General features: G+C 43.8%; 1 long non-coding RNA gene across 2 annotated transcripts in view; it reads left to right on the top strand.

The window, feature by feature from the left end:
- LOC137862485 (uncharacterized) overlaps positions 1 to 19,447 on the top strand; it is a 23,158-nt gene continuing 3,711 nt past the window's right edge. For both annotated transcript variants that reach the window (XR_011100311.1, XR_011100310.1), the window contains exons 1-2: positions 1 to 319; positions 15,790 to 17,305. This is a non-coding gene — a long non-coding RNA (uncharacterized lncRNA). The remainder of the gene's footprint in view (positions 320 to 15,789; positions 17,306 to 19,447) is intronic.

Consider the following 19,447-nt stretch of genomic DNA (forward strand, 5'->3'; position numbering starts at 1 on the left):
CGGAGCCCCTCAGGAGTTCCCCGTACGCCGGGTTTGGGTGTCCCCGGGGGTGCAGGTGGATGTCTGGGTGTGTTGGGGAGGAAGCGGGCTGTGCCCCGTCCTCTGCCCCGCGGCGAGGGCTGGAGGGGATGCGAAACGCCTTCGTGTGGTGCTTGTGAATCTGGCTTTGAAATTAATTGCCGGGCTGTGATGTGCTGTGATGTGGCAGGGAGTAATTATAAACTGTGGAAGGTGGCGGACGCGCTCGCTCCTCGTCAGCCAGGATCCTGGACACGCACAAGTGTGTGGCAGAAAGGCGGTTTTTCACAGCTTTCCTCAGGTTAGTGACCCCCCGCACTAATTTCATCCTTCTTCATCTTTCTGCCAAGCCACAGTGCCCCCTGAGCGCCACAAAGGAGCAGGAGAAGGAGGCTTTTTCCCCTTGGTTGGGGTTACACTGAAACCCTCTGACCCCCTGGTTCCTGGTCAAAATTCAGTCAATGAACACTCTTAAAGCTGCTGAGCACAGGAGAATACATGAGTGTGTCTTCGGACCTTTGGGTAAAAGCCATAATGCCATCATCTGTGAAATGGTGGCAAGAACGTTTGCTTAACGCCAAGCACCTCAGAGCATGAAGGGTTTGGGAAAAGTGAAACACCTCGTTAACCGCTTACACGTGGGAGCTTTGGAGACGCCTTGTATGTTCCTAAATGCGTTACTCGGGTTTTTCATGTACTCTTCGTACAAAACCTCCGTGCTTCGTGCTGTTTGCATGTTCAGGGAAGGTCTGGCGGATGCCCAAGGGCAGCCGACTTGCTCCGTGGCACGGGGCCCTCAAGGTTTGACGTTGCTGGAAAGCTGCTGGAGAAGGTAGGCTGTGCAAACGTGAGGGGCGCAGGGACGCTGGCTGGGTGACGCCACTGCCTGTTGTCAATGTAAATGTTTTTGTTTAATTCTTCCTTTGTTTCAACAATAAAAGGGCAGAAATCAACTTGTACTCAAAATACGGATTTCGCTTCGAAGCCCAGAATTGGCTGAGGCGATTCATTGTGTTGTGGTTTTGTTTGCTCGTGTGCCAAAAGGTCCCCTCGCTTATCCAGATGGTTTTCCCACACTCCCATGCAGAGATAGTCTGCTCATCACTGTTGCTTGAAGGGCATGACTGAGAACACCCTATTTGGTGCTTTTCCTGGCTTTTTTTTTTCGGTGAGGAAGGACATTAGGGAATCTTGTGGCTCTTACAACAGCACCCAGCCTCTCTATTAGGTGTTTTGTGTAATATGGCTCCCATATTTTATGCTGGTAAGATTACTTCTTGTGTGTGATCAAATTAATAAAAAAACAAGCACAGGAGGTAGATCTTCCACATCTCATCAGTTTATCTGGAGGTTTAGTATGAAGCTTAATTTATTTTTGTTTTTTTTACAGCAGCCACAGTTGCTATGTCCCTTTTCTAGAAAAACAATGAATTCTGCCTTTTAATTTATCACTCCTGCCATATCATCTTTCTTATGCTCTCAAACAATACAGCAGCACATTTCAACTGCTCAATGCAAATACTTTAACTACTGATAGAACTGATGAGGAAATAGTTTTGATCAAAAAGAAAACCATATTTAGTTAGTCTCACACAAAATGAAGCAAGGTTTCTGATGCGATCCTTACTTTGCCAGTTAGGTGCTGCAGATACTACTGGTGGTGAAGAGTTAAAAATGAAATTTAAAAAGTGTGCTGTAAGAAATAAAAAAGCATTGGCAAGTAGGGGCAGAGGAAGAAAGAATGTCTAATTCCAAGGGAATACAATTATTTTTCTTTCCCAGTCTTGCACGACAGCCAGCCAGCCACCTGACAATTGCCTGCTTTTGGCATTAGTCAGCTCTTGTATTAGCTTTTAACGTTTGTTGATAATTTTCTCTCATTTGTGCCTGTGTATATAAATCTGGTTATTTATATGAAAAAATGTGTTACCAGTAAATATTGTTAAGTCTCTGAAGAGCTACATTGTGTTAGCCTTCTGATATTTATATGTCCACATATAACTAATCAGTTTCAGAGGAATGCAAACAGTAGAGGTCTGTTCAGCCTCTTTCTGAAGGTCACTGGACAAAATAAAAAGCATCCAAGGTCACATGAAGCAGTTTCAAACTGTTTTACGCCATCGATTAGCCCAGTTCTTTATATATATATATATTTTTTTATTTTTTTATGAGGGTCTGAACTGATGGCACCTGTAGGCAAGAGACTTGTTTGCGGTGGAGTTAGTTGTAATGCTGCCTGCTGTGCATGCATATAGCTCATATTAAGCTTTCTTTCGCCCTAAATTTGCATTGCTTTTTTAATTGCTGCTATAATAAGCATCCACATTAGAAGAATGCTGGAAAAGAAATTAGGAAATGTATTTGCAGTCTTAGTATGATCCCCTTTATTATAGCATCTTTAATTCCTCTAGCATGACCAATACGATTTCTTTCCACTGGTTTGGAGTGTATTCAGCACTCAGTATGGAACTATATGGACTTATATAATTGGTGAAGCTGGTTCCCACAGTATTTCTATCTACATATTTAGGATCATATTTTGTCCTAATACTTTCTTAGTATCTGAGAACTGTCCAAGTTGGGATAGTCTATGATTCTATTCCTATATTTATCATGTCTCAAGGCTCCCAAATGCTGAGGTCTCTTCCCTTCACTCTGCGTTTCCTACTGAGTCTTAAGTGACTTTGATGCTCACTTAGTGAGACTATGATGGAGCCTCAGTGCTTGTCCTAGCAGCAGGAGCAGTGAAGTTGCACGTAAAAAAAAAAAAAAAAAATAGTCTCTGTAATCTTGCACTGGGGAAAAATGATCAAATTAACCCTCCAGACTGGCTCTTAAAAACTAAAATAAATCCCTTTTATGACAAGTAATAATTTACTTCTCATAAACCTTTCAGCACCAGCCAGAACTCAGACGCTATAGAAGCATATGCACATCTTGGTTTAATTACACATGCCTTCAAATTCACTACAAGGAATTCAGCACCAGGATAATGCAAGAGCACGCTAACTGCTCTGGTGGTTGATAGTAGAAAACACAAGCTCTTGTTTAAGGGAAGTGGGATTTATTACCGTGAGTAGAGCTTTTGCGTGTTGCAGGAGGTGACACGCTAGCAAGCCCTTTCAAACTGGGTGCATTCCAAAGCAGCCCTCAGTAAAAGCCAGGTTTGGGCCTTATACAAAGAAAATGAAATCCTGCCCTTGGCTTGCTGAATTGCAGAGTTCACTGTTGCGGGGTGCTTTTGACACACAACGTGCTGAGGAACAGATTCAGCAGTGGCTTTGGAATTCAGCGGTTGGTGTGGTTTCCAGTTATTTGTTAGTTCTAGGTGGAAGGAAGGATCATCTCTCGTTCCCCATTTCTCACACTGTCCTTCCAGTCATCTGTGGCTAACCGTTGTTGGGACTGGTTATTAGGGGTGCAGTACCTTTGGTCTGACCCACTTCAGGCTTTATGAATTAATCCAGTCAGAGTCCAGAGCATCTTAGCACCCCAGGTGGTAGGGTTTTTTGCTTTGTCCTATACCACTGCTGCTCATAGTAAGAAGCCGTGTGCAAATAATTTAAAGGCCACATTGATAAGTATGAAAACATTAAGACAGAGGGAGTTGAATGTTGTATTTGGGATCAAGTAGGCAGAATTGTGTGCCATTTTCCTGTGTTTCCTGCCAGTTAACTTCTTTAGTTTACTGCAAAGCCCCTCCACCTAGCACCATGGAGCCTAGAGTTGAGGGCAAACAAAATCATTTGATGATCTTATGCAAAGTTTTGTAAACCTCATGTCTTCGTAATTTCTACATCTGCCCTCTGTGCCAGTCTCTCCTCCAGAAGCAGTCTGTTTTGTCCCCACGATCACATTAAATGCTTTTTTCTGTACCTACTCAAATTTTACTATGCTTTTCATGCTTGCACTTCTGATCTCCACATCTCAAAATTTGGATTCATCTCTGCTTTACATGGCAGAAAAATTATGTGTTTTTTTTTTCCTCTCATACACAGTAAAAGTGCACATACATTATTTGTGCACAAAGTACAGAAAACTTGTGAGTTTTCATTTTAGCAGAGTGTGTAATGGTAACAAAAGAAAGAGTGATCCAGGGCTTGGCTAGCAGGATACAGAGATCCTTCAAAACAATGCACAAGATAAACCAGCTTCTCCTGCTTCTGTTTGTTTTTATTCTTAAAGTACTAAACCTAAGAAACCAATGCTTTGTTTCTCTAATGAGCCAGTTTGCTTGTGGCAGTAAGCAAGATTCAACGTATTTCTTGTTGGCTTTTGGAGTGAGTAGAATGAGTGCTGAGTATTTCAATAAATGATACAGAACTGTCTATCACTAGCACCAAGACAGGAGGAAAGAAGTCAGTTTTGGAATGAATATATATAAGTACAGGCTTCAGCTGAAATATGTTACTTTGCCACTACCTTTAGTCAAACAAACATATTTTGGATAATTCTTGGGAAGTTATGTTGCTGCATTCATTGATAGATCTCAAAGCAGGAGAAACATCTGTATCAATTTTCAGATTTTCATTGACATAATTTGTTTTGTGAACACTGATAACATTGATTCTGTTGGTAACAATTACAATTTTTCAGGTAGTGCAAATCATCAATTCTAAAATATCTGATTTTGTAAAACATTGGTCCTAGGCATTGCCTTGATGTAAACATCTGAACATCAGTCATGTCACACGTAAGACATAAAACCCCAGATGTGTGGATATAGATAAAAGTTCTGTCTATGACATCAGGCATGTGGAACAACCACATTGTTTAAAGCACTCTGAACAACACCACTTAGCAGTTGTAAAATTTATGGTTTCCACATCAGAGAAGCTGTAAGCAACTGTACTCCAATGTGTAAAGAGCAAATATGCAAGTAAGAACTCAGCTAGTCATTGGGTTCTCTTGAATATGAAGTGAGAACCGTACCCACTTTGGCTGGACTTTTGTTTCTGTCCTTGGCGCTGAAAACATCGCATGAAGAACTCTCCAGTGAAGTTGGTATGAAGAGAGCTTGTGGAAACGGACCTTTGTGCATGCCCCAGGATAACCAGACAGACACAAGGTAGCCTTAGCCCTGCTGGACTGGCTCTGCAGAGGTTACAGTACCCGGGTGTTGTTACAGAATAAAGGTAAAAGATTCTCAGGTTGTTTTGTTCTAAGAGAAGAAGCAAATTAACCGGCCTGTGTTTTGTTCAAAATCTAAATCTGAATCTGAAGTATCAATTTCTGTCTACGTTTGTTAGCAGACCCTGTTCAAACAGAAGTTTTGTTGGGATTAAGGGGCATGTCCCTGCAAAAGACCTCTGAAATTCGTTTTGTCCTTGTGCCTTTGCTTGCAGCCCATGATTGTATTTATTCACGTATTTGTCCTTTCCCTCTGTCTTCTCACCTTGCTGCCTTACACAGTTCAGGTTACCAGCATTTCCATGATGCAGTCCAGAGGTGCCACTGCCTGTCCTTTGGCGTACTTCAGACTAATTTCTGTCTACCACTATTGCTAGAGCTCCTATTTTCATACCTTCTGGTGTCCCTTTTGTCCATTGAGTGTTATTAACCATTACTCTGCTGTACAGACACCTTTGCATTTTCCCATTCATCATCTATCTTCCCTAGCTTCTTGCCAAAAAGCTATTGCCATTCCCAAAGCTTCAGGTTTATCCCAAATGTATAGTCTATCCCCTCGCCTCCTCTGATGTGGCAGGTCCAGCCTCCTTTCACAACAAGCCTGTGGCTCTTCCCTTGCCTTTCAGCGCCCGATCCCTTGCAGTTAGGAGTCACAAAGTCTCTGCTCTTTGGCCTCGCTTTATGGTGAGTGCAAGAAGAAAGCCATTAACACATTTCACTGTTTCCAGTGTTTATGTCCCTGCCCCTCCCATTTCGTGCCCACAGATCCACTCCGTGCCTAGATTTGCAGTACATGAAGATGGCATTTACTATGCTGTACAGTGCGTGGATTGTTTTACCAATCCTTCCAGCTCGGCACAGCGTGTTGACTAATTCTAAGCATTAAAATTGCAGTGTTAAGTATAAATTACAGCAGTCATAAATGAGACTTTGTCCACCAAATCCCCAACATTTTATATCTTATTCTGAAAACCTTTTTATGAGCTCTACTACATCTGTTAGCACTTATTTTAATTAAACGTATAGCACAGCATGCAGTTCAGTTAACCAGTGCTCCACAGCTCCATTCAGTTTTCAGAGAAAATTAGTAAGCAGTTCCAAATGCATTTTCCTGTCATTCTTCACATGCTGTGCTTGAGCATACATTATAAAAATGTTGATAGAGGATTATATGTCTCGGGGGAAGATAATAGGAATGTGAAAGTTCTTGCTTCCAGGCCATTTTTCCAAATTAGTTTAGGTTCTTGAGTTTTATAAAAGCACTTGATGTTTGGCTGCTGCGTGGATGTCTTCATTAAGGGAACGGGTGTTCTCAGCTTCCAAGCCAGAGGATTACAGAGGTACCTCACCACTGGGAATCTCAGCAAAAAACTGATTGGTTTATAGGGCTGAGAAATGCTTGCTACCTTCCGCTATGAGTTAAATCCTGTCTGTATCAGAAACTAATTGGATGGGTGTTGCTTGTACAGTGCCTCTCCTGCGACTTTTGGTGATTTTCATCCCCAATGCTATCAGCCCTACAGAGCTGTATTAGAAAAGATGAAAAGAAGAATCTGGTTTTAGGGATGCAGCAACACAGTCCTTTCTTACAGCTAGTTTGGTGTGTCTCTCCATTGACATCTAGTGTCCACACAGAAGGCTCTTTGGATTCCTCACAGCTACGTTGGCAATATTTATCTCTAAACTTTTAAAGATTTCTCAAGACTCCTTATTAACAATGCCAGGTCAACCAGTTGGTGAGACCAATGTGGAAAATGCAGGAATCCTACACTTAACATTTTGTGTTGTGCAGTGACATCCACAGGTTTGTGTTCAGTTTCTCCAGAAACCTTTGCAGTGCTTTGTAGTCCAAAAGTGCTAGCCTTTTTCATGTTTTCCTGGGAATACCTGCAAAATACTTTGTCTCCATTGTCTTTTCTCAGGACATACAAGAAGCTGTGAACAGTATAGATTTGATGAAATTTTTCTGTAATCAGGTATCACTCTAATTTTCCTTTGTTTAGCAAGAGTCTGTTTCAATGATAGAAGTCTCTGTTAAGCCCTGTCTTCATTACACTCCCATTATATCTCTAAAAGCTATTTAATGAATAACTCTTTTTATCTTCTTTTACAATGATAGTGAGTTATTTTCATATTTATCCAGAATATGGTGTAAATTTGAAGTTGCTACAAAAGGATTTGCTGTTTTGCTTTTGCAAAATCTTGAGCAGCGGTAGTGAGCAATCAATCACATTGTTACTGTACGCTTTGCCCCAAAGGCACCTCCACCTTCACAGCACTTCCTCCTGCTCCTGCAGTCAGCGGCAGGTACACAGGATTTACCCTAGAATCATACTGCCAGGTCCTAGACCAATGTGGAGAAGCCTTTCCCTACTCTGGAAGTTCTGTATACATTCATATTTTGAGCATTTCCATTGCCAGGATCCATTTTCAAAGACAGTTGTTACAAATAAATTATTTTATGAAGGCTTAAAAAGGTTTGTTGCCCTAATACTTGATACTTCATCTCTTCAATCATGAGAAGAAAATGCAAGCAATTGAGGTCTTGCTATCAAAATGTGGAACGTGCAGGTATAGATATCAACTGCAGGATTTTTAGCAAACGCCTATGTTGGATCCTTGACTTTTATTTTCAGTGCTCTGGGATTTTAAAACTTGTAAGAGTCTTGGGTTTGCTATTCCATTCTATAATAAGATCAGAGTGAGCTGGAGGCTAGGATTTCCTATACAGAAAGTCTCCCAGCCTTTCAACCAGCAAATTTTGGTGATGAGTTTGTCTTTATTGAGAGTCTGAAGCGCAGCAGGTGACACCCATTAGCACTCTGCTTCCAGCAGTGACTAGACAATTAGGACTAGTGCAGCAGCCTTCTTAGAGCCAGCTGGTGTTGGGAAGAAATCTTGGCAAGGAAAGCGATCAGAGCAATTCAGCTGGCCAGAAAACAACCAGCCCATTTTTGCAGTGTTTCAGCCCCAGGAGAGGAGCAGGACAGGTCCCGGGTGCGCCCTGGGCATGGCTCCTGGCCAGGACTGGCTCTGGGGCTCCACGGGGTTTGTGGACTCTGTCATTTCCTGGCAGTTCTTGTGATCCATCCCTTTGGCCAGCCTTATCTCAGTGCATTATAAGCTCCAGAAGAGCTCTTTCTTCCTTTGGTGATACCTGCTGCAATGGGGCCCTGTCCTGGAAACTACTAGTGTACAACTAATGAGGCTGTGCCTTGGAGCAGTAGGAAACTTCTGCTGAAAAAGAGCTAGAGCGGCCTTCAACCTTTTCTGTGAAGGTCAGAGGAGCCTGACAGGATATTTCCCCCACTTTCTGGAAAAATAGCTGTCATCGGTTTCTATGGACTGTCAAATATTTACCCTCTTACTCCTCTCGGTGTTGTATTATTTTAAAATTCTGTTACATTACCCCAGCCATCAGAGAATCTGTATTGAACTTACCTGCTGAATCAAGAGGTCCAGAGTAAGACTGACAGCATCATTTAAATGCATCCTGCTGAGAATATTCATAATTTACCTAGAAAGCCAAACATGTGATCGTGAGCAATAAAGGAACGTGACAGAAGTCGTTTCATTCAGAGCTGTGAATCGTGTGGGTACTGGCAAAGCCTTTACCTTGCAGCTGCCGTATGGTGGGAGGTACAAACACACGTTTGTGTCTGCCCATGTTGCGATCCTTCGGCCACCCTGACTTTTCAGCCCTGGCAGGACTCGGTGCTTCCAGCAAACCCAAATCCTGCCTCGTTGGTGCCGTGGCTGCAGCCGAGAGCATCGAGAGCATCGCGTTGCTGCAGCAACACGTCGGCTGCCCTGGGGACCGCGTTGCCTCGGCGACACCGGGCTGATGCTGCCGGAGCAAATCGCCCCAGAAAGCAGGGCAGCCCTGGCCTTTTGGGGAGAATGGTGAATGGGCAGAGGTGGACGGCCCCTGGGTGGGACCACTGGGGTTGGAGACAGAGCCTGGCACGCCTGATCCCTCGCAGGTGGTCCGACGAGGCTGCTGCCAAATGGAGCTTGCCACTTGGTGTGCTGGGCAGGACAGTGTCAGCAGGAGGGATTAGCTGAAGGGAGGAAGGCAACATAGGCAAATACCTGTGTTCATACTGCTAAACGTACAGCCTCCCACCTGGGTGACTGCAGGCAGTCCAGCAACCAGACCCAGCTGGTAGGGAAATGCTGACAGGTCTTCAAGATGCCCTTTATCACAACGGTGACCCTGAGATCGGCACCAAAATTCCTGGGGACCTCACTGGAGCCACCTGAAACTGCTCATCAGAGGAAGGGGTTCGAAGTCTGATGCGTAGTCATCAGTTAGGCACAGCACATGAAGAGCAATTTGAAAAGCAAAAAGATGGTAAAGGACAGAAGAATTTATACAAAAAGTCAGGTAATTTGCTGATCATTTGTCAGATCTTGTGGGAATCTTCACTCTCTTTACACTGGTGGATTGAGAAGCCTCTTGCCCCCTGTAATTAGCTCTTGAATAACTAGCATTTTTTGAACACAAGCCTCTGTTTCCTGTTTTTGTGTGTTAGCTCTTTTTTTTTTTCTTGTTTTTTAAGCTTTACACTGATTCTCACAGAAGAGCACAGCCTGCTTTTAGGGACCTAGCGCTCCTTTTAGCCTCTGGGAACATCACCATATGCTGTAGCGTTACGCTTCAGCTACATTAACATACCTGTCTTAAAGTAAACATTTTGTCTGTACTTATAACTGTGACCTTACTCCTTGACGTAGGCTTCTACTTCTGATATTTAGCCTTTCTCTCCGAGCCCTTTGTGCATTTTCGTCAATACATTAGCTGTCTTTATTCTCACAAAGAAAGCTGTGCTTGTGTTTATAAAGGATTCCTGAGCTGTGAGAAATGTTTCTCAGTGTGTGCGGTTTTGCATCATTTACCCTTGAAAGGGTGCAGCTTTCCCTGACCTCTTGCTTTTTCTTGTTTTCTTGTTTTTTCTCAATGACTCTGGTAACTGCATCAGTAGCCTTGGGATTCATGTTTTCCTTTCACATCCAGGAAAGATCCAGCCTTCGCTTACCCTCTCCCAGCTGAATCATGTATCCGGTCTGTCCTCCTGTGAGCTTTCCATGGCTCAACCACACCAGATTTGTTCTGGTTCACAACAAACTACCACAAAGCTCACTTCCCTGTCTCATCCTTTCACCCACCACTTCCCTTTGCTATGAATTTCTCAGTCTTCCCTCTCTCTGCGTCAAAATAACTTCATATCCTCCCTATCAGAATCCTTTATGACATTTCTTCAGTCAATCCTGTGCAGAATCCATCGGTGGTTGTCCTGCAGCGTTATCTGCTGTCCCATCCTCAGCAGACGTGGCAGTGGTTTCTGGATCTCCCCATCCCAGCTGGGCAGTGCTCTCTAGAAATGTGTGAGGAGGGCTGGTGCACAGAGCCCAACTTGTGCCTCCTTGATCCTGGTCTCCCACCCAACTGAGTTGTTCATCTGCGTTGTGCCACATTCTTAAACTCAGAAAGCCTCGGGGAAGACACTCATCTTTTTTTCTCTTCAGCACGCTGAGAAAGTGAATAATGACAGCTCCCTGAGCTGCACTGCTGGTAATGCATCCCAAACCTACACATTTATGATTCTAATGTCGCCTCAAAGCGGCTTGGTCCCCGCACTGGTGCTCCTCCACGCTGTCTGCAGTCAGCAAGGGGGCTCCCTTGCAAGTGCACAGCAGCAGCGGCAGTTCCTCGATGTTCAGTTTGCAGTCAGAAAGAAACTGGAGGCAACGTACAGAAGGAAAACCAACTGTTACCTGTCTTTCTTAACACCCTTGTAAAGGTGACTGCTTTTATGACTCATAGCTAACACAAACCAGCTGGAAAAGACACAGCCTAGACTTACACCGTGGCTTAGAGAAACCTAAAAGAGCATTTAGCATTCACGGTACGTCTGCGTTATTAAAATAAACCCCCGTCGGTCTTAACTCAGTCAAGTCCTTTTTCAGGTTTTGTGGTTAATTTCTCTTGTCACCCGGAGCAATCCTTAACGTGCAGAACGTCAATGAAACGGGAAGATTGGCGGCAAGGTTTGGCTCTTGCTGTGCGTGTGCAGGAGGATCTGAGCGCAGGGGATGTGCATTGCAGTCGTTCCTTTGTTCGCATTTAATGGGACGAGAAACAAGAACGTAATTATGCCCTGTCTCACTCGATCTCCTCCCTGCCTCTACGTATTTGAACTCTGAAATAAAGGCAAGTGGCAATGCAGCTTTTTCTGGCAGTTGAGTGCATCCCCGAGGCAGATCAGGAGTGATGCTGCCCAGATCATTGCACGTTGTGCAGTTTCCATCTGATAAGAGCTTCCCGCTGAGCCATCTCTCGTGGCAGGGAACATGGCCATTACAATCAGTATTTCAAGCACCTAAAAATGATCAAAGTTAGAGGCACGGTGTTTCCTGTTTGTTTTCCTTGTAGGTTTGACAACCCCGTCAGAAAGTGCTAGCTTCGCTTTTTTCCCCTGAACAGCTGGCTGATTTCTGCTTATCTGACAACACCCTTTTGTGTGCTACTAGATTTGAGGATGCCACACCAAAATGGGGGTTGGCTCAGAGAACAGCTCTTCCAGTTTAGCTATTTTAGCTATTTATTTTCAGTTTAGCTGCATACAGCAAAGTAAATTCATTTTTACTCTAAACCTATCAACCCCTCTTAAAGCACAGCATGGGGTTACAAAAGATTTGCTGCCTAAGGTTTCTGCAAATTGAAAACACTTTATTAAAAAGAGTGTTTGAAGCGTGCAATTTTGGTTGGCTTCAGAGTGAAATGAAAATGTAACAGCAAAGACAAGAAAGGAGTAGAAAACGCAAAAGAGGATTGGTCGGCCTGTACAACACCTGAGAAGAGGGCTCGAGCTGACACCTTTGGGAGGCAATTCAGGACTAACAGTGAAGGAGGGGAAGGCATCACTGATGTGTAATAGACCTGAATAAGGAGAGACTTACTGAGCCCGAGCTGCAAGGCAGTGCTAGAGAGGTACGGAAAAACAAATGAATGAGAAAACACTTGATTGATGAAATTGCCCGAAATAAGGAAGGACGAAAACCACTGTAATATGTAAACACTTTAACTGTAAAGTTGTTTAATCTGAGCTGTGCTAGGAACTGGCAGTGTAATGCATTATTGCTACTTCCTAGGCTACGTAACAGACTCAAAGATGGACTGTGAAATTTTCCACTTAATGACAGGGATATTAAATTATAAAAAAAAGATAAGAGTTTATCTCAAAAGCAATGAGCTGTTTTCTCAAGACCTTGCTGCCTAACTTTAGAAGATATACTGTGGAAGTTAAGCAGTTCTCAAAAGGAGAGAAAGCTCAGCAGAAAGAATGCTGATTTAAAGCTTCTTTCCATTTCCAGATTATTATTTTTTTTTACCTAGTAAGAGAATCTAAACAAGGGGAAAATGTATTCCGGCTGATTAGGATCAAAATCCAAGTTTCAGACATGTAAAAGAATAGTCCGGATAGAGAAGCCAATAATTAACTATGAAAAAAGCCATGGCAAATGTGAAACCCACTTGGCGTGGAAAGCAGAGGGGAAAAAAGGACAAAAGATTGGAAAAAGTTCTTGCAGGAGCAAAAGTGCAGCCAAAATAGGGAATTTGAGTATATGAGGAACAACCCGAAAGGTTACATGGGAGGATTCTTGGGAGCGAGCAAGAATCATTGCACAGTGACCATGTTGGTGCCTAGAAAGAAAGCTGTAGGTAGCTTGGTCGACTTGGAAAGAGCATATTGCCATTGCAGCTGTATTCTATTTATTAAAATCATAAATAAATAAATAAATAAATAAAATAAATAAATAAATAAAGGAGCTAAGCACCATCCCAGAGCCACCAGCTGGGAGCCTCCCACAGCCCCAGGGACACAGGAGCCCCTTCTGCACAGGGACTGGCACCACCAAACTGCACAAGTAACACGTTTGAACCTTTCTGAAAAACCAAATAATCACTAATTTCCTTTAAACTGAGGTATTTGAATATCAACTAAACAACGAAGGCAAAAATGACAAAACTAAAATCAATCCTCTTCTGTTATTTTATTTCAAGACAGTGATGGATCAAGTGCTGGATGTGACAGACCTGTTTCAGCAGCTATTTTCTTCAGCTAGAGCAAAGGGGAAGTGGTGGAGTCTTCATTAAACATACATCTTTTCAGACTGAAGTTCAATATGAAATAAGAAGCGATGGGTTTTTGTATTAAAGGGCATGGTTGCTTACTGAGTTATTCATATCACAGTATTCAGCTTCTGCTCACAGACAAAAGCAAATAGTTTAAAATGTATCTTAAAATACTCTGGTACTTTGGGAAAGGTAGAGTTCTTGCTGGGATTTTCAACTCTCTACATTTTTACAGGAAAAGACCCAATAAATAAGGTAAAATAGATAAGGCAGCACTCACTGTATCAGCAGTTCGGACTCTCAGACTGCTGAGGACTGTCCTCAGGGAAATGAGGTTACATTTAACTTACGCTCTTATCACATATATAGAATAACAGATTTCTCATTAATCTCTAAATTCGTATTGAAATAGATTAGGCAAGAATTACTAGAACAGGAGGAAAATCATGACCAGACCTTAGAAGCAGTACTCGGTAGCCAGAGGTCTCATTCACTTTAGAAAATGAGTACTCCGGTGCTGGACCAAGTCAGAGAGACTGAAGACTGCTCAGTGCTTTCAGGAAAGAAAGGAAACCTCCTTGTATATGCATGCTTACAAAAGAAGTCACACAATACTTAGGGCTAAAAAGGTACTGAGGAAAAAACAGTCATCAAGAATAATTAGAACATGAGCAGTAGGTGGTGGTGTGTTGTGGTTTACAGGCGCAAAACCCAGCAAGACTACAAGGGATTGTGGCTGCCTAGCTGAATTCTACTGAATATTCAAAACCCTTTGAGAGGTGCTTGTATTTGCAGCCCGAGGTGTTTGTTTCTGTCCGCACTATAACCATAGCAAGCATCTATTAACTGCGTTTAAACAAACCGGGATCAAGCTGCGTTTAGCAGGGCTCGGCAGATGCCAGGTAGTACCTGATACCCGTGAAGCACTCACAGTCATCCCCGCTGCCAGGTCACAGGGAGATTTCTCTGATCATTTGACTCAGAAAAGGCTGCGAGGGACTGGCACAGAGCTTCCTGTGCAAAGTCCTCTCCCAGGTGAGCCTTCCTCCTCCGTCCCTTCAATGATTCAGTGACACCAACGAAGCTCAGACGAAGCTGTCTTGGGGCGTGGGAAGTGGTAGATGGCTCTTCAGCCATCGTTTCTGTGATTTTTTTTAATTTATTGCCTATGACAATGTGAAAGCAGCTATGCACCTAATGGAACTGCGTTTCCTGTTTTTATCGCCACGATCATCTAGGTGGGGTTTGCACCGTGGTTTGCCCTCACATTTCCTTAACACAAACATCACAGGAAACCAGTGATTTTGAGCAGATCCTCCTCTTCGAAGGAAATTTTGGCAAATTTCAAAAGTTACATGGTTGCCAAGGCGCTACCGTCAGAAAATACTTGTGAGCAAACATTTAGCAGATTTCAAGTTTCCTAGCAGTCAGGTTTCAGAGAATCTAGAGCAGCCATATGACTAATATGCTAAAGAGCTCCTTTAACAACCAACAGAAAAACTAAACAGAAAAATCAAGATGAGCGTTTTCCATGGATATCTCACTTCGGTATCTTATAATTATTCAGAACAAAGCTTCAGCAGGTGAGCTGAAGTGTGACTAAAAGGAATATAAAATAAGAAAAAGACTCTGTAAGCGCAGTGCACTGGGAATTGTAAATATTGCCACTACTACCAAGAGTCAGAGTAAAAAACAATGGGTCGGGCATTCTTTTCCTCAGAAAAATAGTACTTGTTTATTGATGGTGTAAATGTTGCTAGGTTACATGGATTAAGTTGAAAACAATAAAAAATATCCTTTATGAATCCGTACACCACCTTCAGCAAAGAATACTGTCAATTTAGGAAAAGTATTTTTTCCAGATAATTCAAATTTTCCTGAAATGATGGACCAGACAGAGGGTTTTAATTATAGAGGAACCTATAGGAGGCAGAATGTTGGCCAACTACTCAATAAGGAAACTTCTTAAGCATATTTAGAAATCAATACCAATTTTAATTTATCAACTCTGCCAGTGCCCAGGGGAAAATATTAAAGCATAAAATAGAAAATATCAATATGACTTTAAAGAAACTGTGGCCTGGAATACACTTTCTGTCAAAAGGAAAAAAATGGTGCATAGAACAAGCTGCAACTTGCTGTTATTGGAGGCCAAAACCAGAGAGGTGCCCAAAAGGTGGTTATAATGAAAATTGAGTCCAGAGTTCTGAAACGCAAAGGCACAGATGCGATCTGGAGCTCAGCACATCCCTCAGCTGTGGATGTGGCTTGGCAGAACTGGAGGTGCGGGCTGGCGAAGTGCTGCAGTGCTCTGTGCCTCCTGCTCCTCTTCTAACTGGAGGCAGAGCTGGGGGCTAGGAGATCTTTGGTCTGATTAAGTAAGGCAGTTCCTCGTGACACAGTGTGCTTGTATATTTTCCAGAAAGAGCAACCTTGGCCATAATAAATTTTAGTTCACTAGGAAACAAAACTAAAAAGACCAATTTTCCTTTTGTTTGCAGATTTCCCAACAGAGGAATGTCCTCAGACCGTACTGTTGGAAAGTGTGGATTGAGATTATCCTGGAAGAACAGACTTCAATCTGCAAAAGAGGCACAGAGACCTCACTTTCCCCAAATGATTCAACGTGTCCTGAAGGTACTGCATCAGCCCATGAGGTGGCTTTGGCCCCTGCCTGTTTTGCTTTCGCCTGAGCCCCTTTTCAAGGTGCGGTGGAGGAGCCAGGCTTCATGATCCGATTCCCATCAGGACGGTTCCCTGCACACATCTCTACGCACTCCCGCTTCTGAAGCCTAAGACAAAACTGTGAGAGGGCTGCACAGGTCAGTCACCGGGACTCCCATGCCAACAAACACCTCTGTCATTTACACACATTCCTGTGCTGCCAAGCTGACAGCTGCTTGCTCACGTGGCGGGGCTGCACCAGCAATGCACAACTGTTGAACCACAGGAGAGCTGGCAAAAAAACCCCTCCTCTGCCCCGTGGACACTGGTGCTGCCTCTGACATGGAGGAGGAAATCTCTGTCCCTGACCTCCCCAGGAACAGCTCACCTAGGGTCCCAGTTTGTCTTGCCTCACCTACCAGGCTGTTAGTGTCAGGCTTTAACAATCAGTTGCTGCTGCAATTCCCATAAAGGTGGAAAATACAAAGCCACCCCCACCCCCACATTTGTGTCCTTAACTGCACAGGCCAAGTACAGATAGAAAATTGAACTTGTTCATTTTGTTATTGTTACTAAGAGAAACGCCAGGAGTGACTGTGTTTTTGGAACAAACAGTGCTTGTGACACGGCAGTGGTTCATTCCTTCAGCTGGACCCACAGGTAGGAAAATGGGGGGGGAAAGCAATTTTTCATCAGCACACGAGATAACTAGTCCATATTACAAGGTATCACTCCTCTCAAAAGAGACAAACATTTCACATCATGCTGTGCCTCACCCGTGATGCCTCCTGAAGAAGCAGAACCACCTCCAGGCTCAGATGAAACCCAACCTTGCAGTCCCAACGCAGCTTTTGCTGAATGGAAACAGGGTGGACCTGGGAAAAAAGAGGCTGGGAAGCTCAGCTTTCTGCACCTGTACTCACAAGGTGGGTAAGGACAGAGATTGTTGTTGCTGGGAAGGCTGCACAATGGTTTCTGTACGCACCTTCCCCACCTCAGCAGCAGCAGCAGCCTGCCTGTTTCCTTGCGGTGCTGGCACTAACAAAACAGGAGAAGACTCAGATCTCCGTGTTCCCTTCTCTCCTACCTATTGCCTGGGGCAGCTTCAGGCTCCTTTCCAAGAGAAGCCTCTACTGTTGGAGCCGGAGTTCAACCACGTTACAAAAGCCCGTGGTGTCTTGAAACTAAGCACGCCTGCGGCTGCTGGGAAGTGAGCGAAGGCGCTCCGAGAACAGCCAGTTCCCTTCCTCAGGGAGATCTCCCATCAGTTGCCAGTTCCTGAACTTTGGCTCCAGCCAGGAGGCAGTCAGCAAATCAGATAATTGCCTGGCAGTGATTGATACAGAGTCAAGGGTGAGTGGGGAGGGGGGGAATGAGCGGGCAGGATTGTGTTTCAGAGGGAAGTGTTTTTTTAGGGTTTGTCTCTGCAGGCAGCTGGGAGCTTTTCGAAGTCACATTGGCTTAACCTGAGCAGGAGACTCGCTGTAGTTTTACACCTTTTCAGCATTTCAGCTGGTTCTGCTGAAATCTGTATAGGGATTAAAGATGAGAAGGGACAGAAAATTGGTTTCCCTGCCTTTACAGAGAAAAAGTACTCAAGGCTAAATGGAAGTTTAATATATTTTGACTGTATTAATGCAGAGAGGATGAGCAAGCACCTGCCACTGATAAATAACTATTAGGAAACAGTATTAGAAAGTACTACCAAAAAGAAATGGTGCTGCTAAGATCTGCTTTCAGCATTGGGGTGTTCACAACCAGGCTGCTCAAAATTTACTTTGGTATCAACAGCTGGTGTGCAGCTTCTCTCAAACGCAGCACAGCAGCCCTGCTAGAGGAAGGGAGGTCAGCTCACTGCACAGCTGGACATTTCAGCCCTCCAGTCAGCCATACCTAGGGTTAGCAAGAGCATCATGTACCTCAGCAAATTTACATTCAAACTGTTATCTACAAAGGGAAGTAAAGCTTATCTGTAGCCTATTGCTGTAACTTTGATACTGATCTTTATAGCCATGTTTCCAGTAAGCCTAGAGAGAACCTGTGAGTTATCAACTGCTTAAACTGTCTGAATGTGGAGATCTTAGTAAAATTCCTATCCATCTTCTAATTAAGGTTTGTGTTTTTACCAGGTTTGAGATGTAGTTGCAGAACTGTTCTAACACTGAGCTGGTGGGAGATGTCTGCAGTTACACGCATTCCCTCGCTTCCACTGGGTGCTTTCTCAAGGCAGTGTCTGCTGCACAGAAAGAGGGGACAGTCATCTGGCAAATTTTATATGGCAGAATCTGAGACACGAGCAGCTTTTTAAACATTTCCAGGCACCTTACCCAAAACTTTTCTCCTCCCACCACTGTTGTTGGAAAGCAGCTGCTTGTTCCTGATCTCCATCTTCTGTATTTTATCTAAAAGCACCAAATGGAATCGAGCATGTTAAACAGCCAGAATTTTATTATGCAAAATGCAAAGCTCTCCGAAAACTTCAGCTTGGGAAGAATATAATTAGGATAATTGAAATTGGAAAAAGGATCTGAAGTGCTAAAAAAAAAAAGTGAAAGAAAAGGCATTGGAGGGATAGCTTGGTAGAAGGGAGATAGATGGCTTACAGTGACTAGTAAGAACTGAAATATCTTTCAGAGCAAGTCCTGCTGCAGGTGATGGGCAGGTGAACCTGACCTGGTGGTGGCACAGCCAAGGTCCCAGCCCTTGGAGCCCCAAAGAACAGGACAGCACACGCCAAGAAGGCCCCTCAGTGCCCAGCTCATAGCAGGTCTCCCATTCCCCCTCGGCACAGGTTATCATTAAGCCAGGAGGCTGACAGCTTTCCTCACCAGGGTAGAGAAGGAGAAGAGGCTCCTCCCTTCCAGCTGCCTGTCTGTCCTGCTGGCCATAAAACTTCTGCAGCCTGACACAAAGCTACAGCTGCCACCAATGGAAGCAGCAGCCCGTGGGCACCAGCTGCTGTGCTCGCTTGCTTGCTTCCGACCTTGACTTCAGATTTGCTGGTTTGTCCATCTTGCTGACAGCCCCAGACAGCCACCTGCTGGGCAAACGCATCGAAAAAAAAAAACAAAACAACAAAACTATCTAAAACAGCACTTAGAACCAGGACGGTTGTTTCAGTTCTTCCTAGCTTCCTATGAGGCCAGGAGCTGCCCACGATGCGTTAGTTGACAGGACAGCTGGAACAGGCAGGTGTTTGGAATTTTGAGAGTATGCGCACATCTGTCCCTCCCAACCCATGTCAGTATTCCCGGAATGAATAACTTAAGAGGAAAAAAAAAAAAAAAAAAAACAGCTTCATGACACTTCAAAGCTGGCAGAAATCACTGCTAGGCATTGCAGCCTCAGCACGAAGTCAGAAAGATGACCAGAGCAGACAGGGAACCAAGGCAGCACAGGGAGAGCATTGGGTGGTTAGGAAGCATAGACCTGTTCCTCTTGAAACAAGTTTGGATTTAGCCTCAGCAAACCTAGATTTGTGTTTAAAACTATTTC

This window comes from Anas acuta, chromosome 11, assembly GCF_963932015.1.
Source record: "Anas acuta chromosome 11, bAnaAcu1.1, whole genome shotgun sequence".
In the NCBI taxonomy this organism is placed as follows: Eukaryota; Metazoa; Chordata; class Aves; order Anseriformes; family Anatidae; genus Anas; species Anas acuta.